Source organism: Oreochromis aureus, linkage group 23 (genome assembly GCF_013358895.1).
Source record: "Oreochromis aureus strain Israel breed Guangdong linkage group 23, ZZ_aureus, whole genome shotgun sequence".
Taxonomy (NCBI): domain Eukaryota; kingdom Metazoa; phylum Chordata; class Actinopteri; order Cichliformes; family Cichlidae; genus Oreochromis; species Oreochromis aureus.
In genome coordinates, this window is record NC_052963.1 from 23,484,853 (window position 1) to 23,492,060 (window position 7,208).

A 7,208-nucleotide genomic window follows, 5' to 3' on the forward strand; every position below is an offset into this window, starting at 1 on the left:
CGCTTTTCTTGAAATCACCATAAATGCAAATTATAAAGAAACAAATGATTAAGGATATGCACACGATCAGGTTATTTAGTTAAGAAGAAGAACTTTATGCTAAAAAACAAACAAACCCTTATCATGGCTGCTCACTTTTGACCCACTAATGTGTGCTATCCATGGCTACAACAGCTCGGGATCAGTCAGCAACATCAGCCCCTACAATTAACCACTAGGGTCAATCAGAGCCCACTTAGAGAGTATCAAGTGTAGTCTTCCCACAGCTGGCTGTTGACTTAAGATCAATTACATATGCACATACATTTAAAAAGACTAAAAACCTGTTTTGTTTGTTTTGTTTGTTTTGTTTATTTTTCTGACGTTTTCATTGCCTTAAGAAAAAGGAAAACCTACAAAAAAAATTTATGTTTTTATCTTCCTCTTGAATTTGTTTGTCTTTATGGTCTGTTTCCTTGTAATAGGGGAAAGACAGAATATCAACCAAATTCTAGAAAAACAACACATTTAAATAAAAGTTTGAAATTATTTTGCATGTCAGTGAAATTTGTACTTGATACCCAAGAAAAGAATGAATTAGTACTTGATGGAGAAACCTTTCCTGGTAAATACAATAAGAGGAAATACGTCCACACTAATGCGTTTTCTCTCCGTTTTGACCTCCCGTCCAGACGGCGGTTTCCTTAAGGAAAAACGCAGCGTTTTGAAAACGCTCTCGAAAACGCATAGATTTCAAAACGCAGCTGTCCCGTCGCAGTGTGGACACACGAAAACGCAGACTTTCTAAAACGATGACGTATTTTAGTCATGTGATGCAGTCATGTGACCAAATAAACAAAGATAGCGGAAGGCATTATACAGCGATGTGTTTTAATTGCTCTCAATTTTGACAGCCCTAAATAAGATGAATATCAGTTTGTACATGCTTTTATTTAATTTCTTTAATTCTCACTCGCTTTCTGGTGCAAAGTGGGAGATAAACAAACAAGAGAGAAAAGCCGATCAGCTGATCATTGATCAGTTTCATGATTGAAGTAGCAACAGCTTTTATGGCTGTGGCTCCAGCAAACATCAGCTGATACTAGAAATTAATATTAAATAAATTCTAACAACAGCTGATCAAGCTTAAACGTGCTGCTGTTGTTTAGCACGACATCCGCTGGTTTCCTCTTTCTGGCGCAAAGTGGGAGATAAACAAGAGAGACGGGACTTGTGTCAGAAAAGCCGATCAGCTGCTCATTGATCAGTTTCATGATTAAAATATCAACAGGAAAGGGAGGGGGGAGAAAATGAGAGAAGAAGAAGCAGCATAAAGACGCAGAATAACTCCAGCTTTGTGTCTTTTTCATTCTAGTTGAAATAAACAAAGATAGCGGAGTGCATTATACAGCGGTTGTTTTGATTGCTCTCAATTTTGACAGACCTAAATAAGGCTGCCATCTTCCTGAAGCATTTGCAGATGCTCTCTGTTTCATCCTCCATTGAAATTTACTAGTCCACAGCCTCTCTCTTTTCATTGCTTATAGATCCTCAGGGTGTTGGACTTTGAGTGGAGCCTATTATTCCAGCTGGGTATCTGATGACTGGTTGGGCATTGTATCTTATTCGTACCATAGAGCTGGCTTCTCAGCACCTGGCCTACCTTCTGGAGGTATTTGGCTGTGGCTGACCTTCCATCATTATCATGGTTTCCTTTACTTCTGTCTGGTATATCTGTTATTCTGCTGTCTGGTAGTTTTGCCTCTTTAGACAAGATCACCTTCTCTTTGCAACCATTCAGCCACACTCATAGTCAGAAAGTGTGTGTGTAGCTTTTACAAATATCTGAGGATGTCTGGCTTGTATTCATAACATATGTTATACTTTCTTTAGCCAAGCGAAGTTTTTTACCTTAAATCAGAGTTATTAGACTTAATACCACATTTATCCTCTCTCATCGAAAGGCAGTAGTTTTGATAACTGGTGCCCTGTAGGGAGTTCAAGATTCACAAACACTTTGAAAACATACACAAACATAAACAGATGTAAAGCCCAAGGTTGGAAGAGAGCAGCAAGCAAATTTTTTTTAAATTTGCCTAAAGCAAAACATAAGAGATGCTTTGCTTTACGTCAGACAGCCAAATCATAGTCATTGTTCCTACTGTTTTATCGTCTTACAATGGAAATCACCTGAAAAAAAAAATGTATACACACACGCACCATCTTCTTTACATTATCTCTAACTTTTATCTTTTTAGGCATCTTTATGATTACATATAAAGAAAGGTTTGGAAGTTATCCAGGGGTAGAGATACGAAACAGTAATTCAGCAGTATTTTTGATTTTGGGGGGGGTTTGGGGACATTAGATAGTAGATATTAACGTATTTATGCTTTATGCCAGATACACGAGTAAAGACAGACTCTCACTGCAAGTGACAGGCCAAATGGCAGCTCCTCAGAAAGCAAATCAAAGAAAACAAATCTCCAACATAACCTCAAATAGATGAACACATTCTGGGATAACAAGCCTTAAATCTATCCCTTCCAAGACTAATTCTGAATATCAGTCAGAATCTAAAAGCTTCATGTTAGAACTGTTACCCTCCACTGCCTCAAAGGGTTAGAGCATTTATCAGTGTCACATACCTCCTTTATTGTTGTGAGTACTTCTAACGTTCCCTGTCAGGGGAGCAAATCACAAGATGCACCACAGGTATTACCCAGTCATCCCTGAAGTGAGCAGTCTCCAAGCATGAGGGACATTTCCTGTGCCCATCACATGTGAATTGGTACCTGACAACACTGGAGTCATTCTGAAGCCATGTTTTGCTGACAAACAGGAAAGGCCACAATGCAAACAGCTGACTTTGAAATGCAGTAATGGAATGAACAAGTCTACACACAGAAAATGGCCTGAAAAAGTCTTTGAATGTACCTGGCAGGCCCACATAAAACCCAATAACTGCAAACTTAACAAAAACTCTTACTGAGAAATATATAACTCTGTGTTACCTGAAAGAATTACAAATGACCACAAACACTCTGGAGGCATTGCTAGCATATTATTAAACTGTTGACGGGTAACAAACAAACATTTAAAAAAAAAAATCCCAAAGTGTGGGTCAGGGCCCCATGGTGGGCCATAACAGTATTGCAAGTGGGCCTCAGTAATACGTAAAGGAATCCTTGATAAATGTCTTTTATTTATTTATTTGTTTATTTATTTATTTAGTATGTTTAGCTTGGGAGACCCTACCAAGGGCAAACTGCCCTCAACAACATGGCCTTTGTTACTCGGATCACTGGAACGCACAACAACAACCACAGTGATAAGGTGGTGATTCACAGAGGGGTATTTTCAATAAATGGAAGGAATTTATATTTTGATTTGGCATAAACACATCATCTCTGGTTCACTCAATCACTTTTCCACTGAAGCAACAGACAAAACTCAAAGACAAAATGTACAATGGTGAGCATTAGAGGGTAGCAGAGACTAACAGCAAAGACACTTTCTGCTCAGTCAGCTACAGTATGACATCATGTAGTGATGCTGTGCACTGAATATATTTTTTTAAAAAAGGTCAAGGCTCATATACTTAATGATAGCCTGCAAGATTTTTAAAAAACAAAACAAAACAAGACCCATGTTCTTCAAGGGTCAGGCGGGTATGGGTTTAGGTCTCAGTTTTCAAGGCCTCTGGTGCTAATTACAATCTCCCTGTCTATATAAGTAAAATTGATCTGCCTCCACACAATACAGGCCAGGCCCTGTTAGGTGTTAGTGTTGAAAATTATTAAATAGATTTGTCTCTGAAGGTTCTCAGTCATCCAGGTCATCGTAGTCAAAGGAGCTTGGAAAGAAAAGCGTCTGGACGTCTTTAAGTTGCTTGAAGACGTTTCACCTCTCATCCGAGAAGCTTCTTCAGTTCTAAGGTCAAATGGCCGAGAGTCCCAGATTTAAACCCAGTGGGAGTATCCCCCCAAAGAGGGATGTCAAGAGTTTATTTTTAATAAGACATTCTTCAGGCTGAATAAAGACACTCAAACAGTTAGAATGTAATAACATTAACGTGCACGGGTGAGCACTCTGACGAGACTCACGCACGGGTGGGGACTCTGGCGAGACCCACCCCCTGAGTGCAGGCACAGTTCTTTATTTATAGGTTACATCGCGTATGCAAATACGTCACATTTCCTCTTTTACAAATTCCTTTAAACCAACAGTTGTATATGTGTGTGTGTGTCTGCTTCTTTCTAAAAGACGTGGCGCTGACTTAATCTTTTGTGGTTAGGGAGTCGCGCATCTGTTTTCCTGTTGTGGTTTAGGTGCCTCATCCGTTTTCTATTGTAGTCTGGGTGACCCGCATCTGTTTCCTGCTTAAACTATATGTATTGCAGAGTTCACTGTCGGGTTGCATGACAATGGAGCAATACATCGAATCTTGTGACATGGGAAAGTACAGCAAATTCTGTGAAATATATAAACACTTTACAATATGCTTGAATATTAAAAGATAATAAAACAAAGAATAAAACACATAAAAACATAGAATCTCATAACATTCCCTCCTGTTGTTAATATATTTCACTCATACTTCATAGGCTTCAGTAGACAATCACTTGTTTGCACATTTTCAATTGCTACGTCATGTTAAGTACAAGAAATTCTTACACACAGTCTTCTTCTTCCTCAGTTGCTATCGGGCTATAAGCTTGTGCCAGGAAGATTCCGGTTGCAGTGTCTTATTTGGATAAACAAAAGATACACCCTGCTTTTCTGGGACTCTAAGTCTCCATAGGCAGACCATGGTCATGTTATGGGCTAGTTCGGGCGGTGTGACCGGAAGTGTTATTAAGTTCTTTATTGGTTCTTTTGGAGCACATGCACGCAGACTTGTATTCATTACTGTTTCTAGAGTTTGTAGTAGGTTTACAAAGAATGCCATTTCAGTTTTGTTATGGGGTACATAATTATGCATTAGTTGGCATTCCTCTGACCAGCATCGTCGTCGAGTCCTGTTGGGGACTGGGTCCTCTCCATCTGAAATGTCTGAATGTTCATTTTGCACGTCTATGTCAGGCATTGCTTGTGAGTGTCTGAGTAGTTACTTGAGTGATGGGTTGCTCTTCTGGTTTTGCAGGTTGGACTGATCTTCCTTTACTCTACCGGGCAGGTGGGGCTAGGTCGGTGCTCGGGCTACAATGGGGTTTCTTCAGGTCGACCAAGTTCACCAGATCACCTAGTGTGTCGACTGAAAGCGAGAAGTCAAGAGGGCGGGATGTACCCAATCTGCCCTCTCCTCCACTTACAGATCACTAGATGATAGGTGGACTGGCGTCTGGGCTTGTGTCCCCTTGTACTTTTTTTGGTGTGGCTCTGGTGGATCCACGAAGGTCTTTCAGCGATCTTGCACGCTGTTGGCGTTGTTAGCAGGACCTGAAAAGGGCCCTCCCACCTCGGTGAGCTCCAGTTTTTCCTCTGGAGAACCTTGATCAGGATCCAGTCGCCTGGCTTCAACCTGGAAGAGACTGGAGAAGAATCACTCGGCAGTTGGTTGTTCAAAACTATGTCTTTATTCTCTAGCAGTTTTGTCATCCACTCTGCTAGGGTTGTTTCTCTAACTGACTTGTCTATTGGTTCACTGGTGATGGGCAGAGGGAAGGGTCTACCATGTATAATTTCAAATGGTGTCAGCTTCTGCGAGCATTGGGTTAACCTCATCCACATTTTTACTAGACCTATACACTCAGGCCACGGTCTTCCTGTTTCTTCCATGCATTTTCTAAGCCTCTGTTTTATTGTGCCGTTTGTCCTTTCTACTAGGCCGGCACTTTGAGGATGATAAGCACAGTGATATTTGATGCTGAATCCTAGTGCTTCAGAGACTTTGCTGATTACCTCATTGACAAAGTGTGTCCCATTATCTGATCTTATCAGAGTGGGGATGCTATATGTTGGAATAAAATGGTTACATAAGCATTTTTCTGAAGTTTCGAAATTTAGAGTGTGTTCGAAATTTAGAGTGTGTTTTGGAGATTATATCTCCTATCCTCCTGTTGACGCATGGAGAGTAACTCCATGTGTCACTAAAACTGCTGTTTTGTGTAGAGATTTTGGAAGTATTGGTTTTCCTTCACAAATCATCAAGTCATCTTTTAGTTTCGCTCCGCATTTCAGCCATTTCTTTTGCTCAGCTGTGGGAGCTGCTTTTTGTTCATCCTTTGTCAGTAAAATTGTTTCCCTTTGTAATTTCATAGTCATTCTTCTGATGTGCTGCACACTTGCAAATTGCTAAATGTCGCATCACATGAGGAGTTTCCTCCCATGTAAACAGATGTGTGCCATGATAAAACCTTCTCCACACACTAGAAACAAAAAACTATATTTCAACCGTTGTTACATCTTATTCACTTATTTTATAACACAGTTATTTTTCAAATCTAATATCAATCAACTAATTTGCATATCAGCTTATAATGCGCTAAATTGACAGGTCAACAGAAATGCACGTTCAAAAGATTATCACAAAGAGAATTTCCTCCATACAGTAAATTACTTGTGTTGCATCAATCAAGCAGAAAGCATCTCACAATTTATTGTATTACCAACTAAATTTATTGTCTGGTCACTGCTTGGTCATACCAGACTCTCTCTGTGTCTTTACTTTTCCTTCTCTGTTTTCACAAACGTTTCACCTATTGTCCTGCAAGCTGGAGAGTTAAATGTCAGTAGTGGGTAAATTCAGCAGTTGATAACAAAACTATTAATTTTTCCTGTTTTAACACCAATGTGAGATATAGAGGCGCACATATAGTGTGTGCTCTAGTGTAAGCTGCTCTTCATTGCATGTATGTGTGTTAGTACGCTTGCATGCAGGGCCTCTGGGCCTGTCTCACCCAAAAGGGCATTTTCTTAACAGTTGCCTTTCACTCGTGTGTGTTAAGAAAGGCAAATGTGCTTGTAGCAGTTGTGAGATTATTATGCTGTCATATATTACATTATACCTGTAATCAAAATGAGTGAATCATAATACTGCTGGAGGCCACATCATACTTCTTAGTTAAAAGAATTTGAAAATCATTAGATTTATTAGGTAGGTTTGTATTATCCTATACTACTGATTCACTGCTGATTTACTGTGAGTGAGTTACACTGTTTCATGACATTTCATACTGCCGAGTTATGAAGAGAATATTGTATTCAGAGAGTAGGGGCCTTTCTCT

At 39.7% G+C, this 7,208-nt stretch overlaps 1 long non-coding RNA gene across 1 annotated transcript; it reads right to left on the minus strand.

The window, feature by feature from the left end:
- Positions 1-4,033: 4,033 nt before the first annotated feature.
- LOC120436263 lies at positions 4,034-5,956 on the minus strand. Its single transcript, XR_005610282.1, has 2 exons — positions 5,094-5,956; positions 4,034-5,025 (listed from the first exon to the last, which is right to left on the minus strand). It is a non-coding gene; the product is annotated as an uncharacterized LOC120436263 (long non-coding RNA).
- Between the last annotated feature and the right edge of the window lie 1,252 nt (positions 5,957-7,208).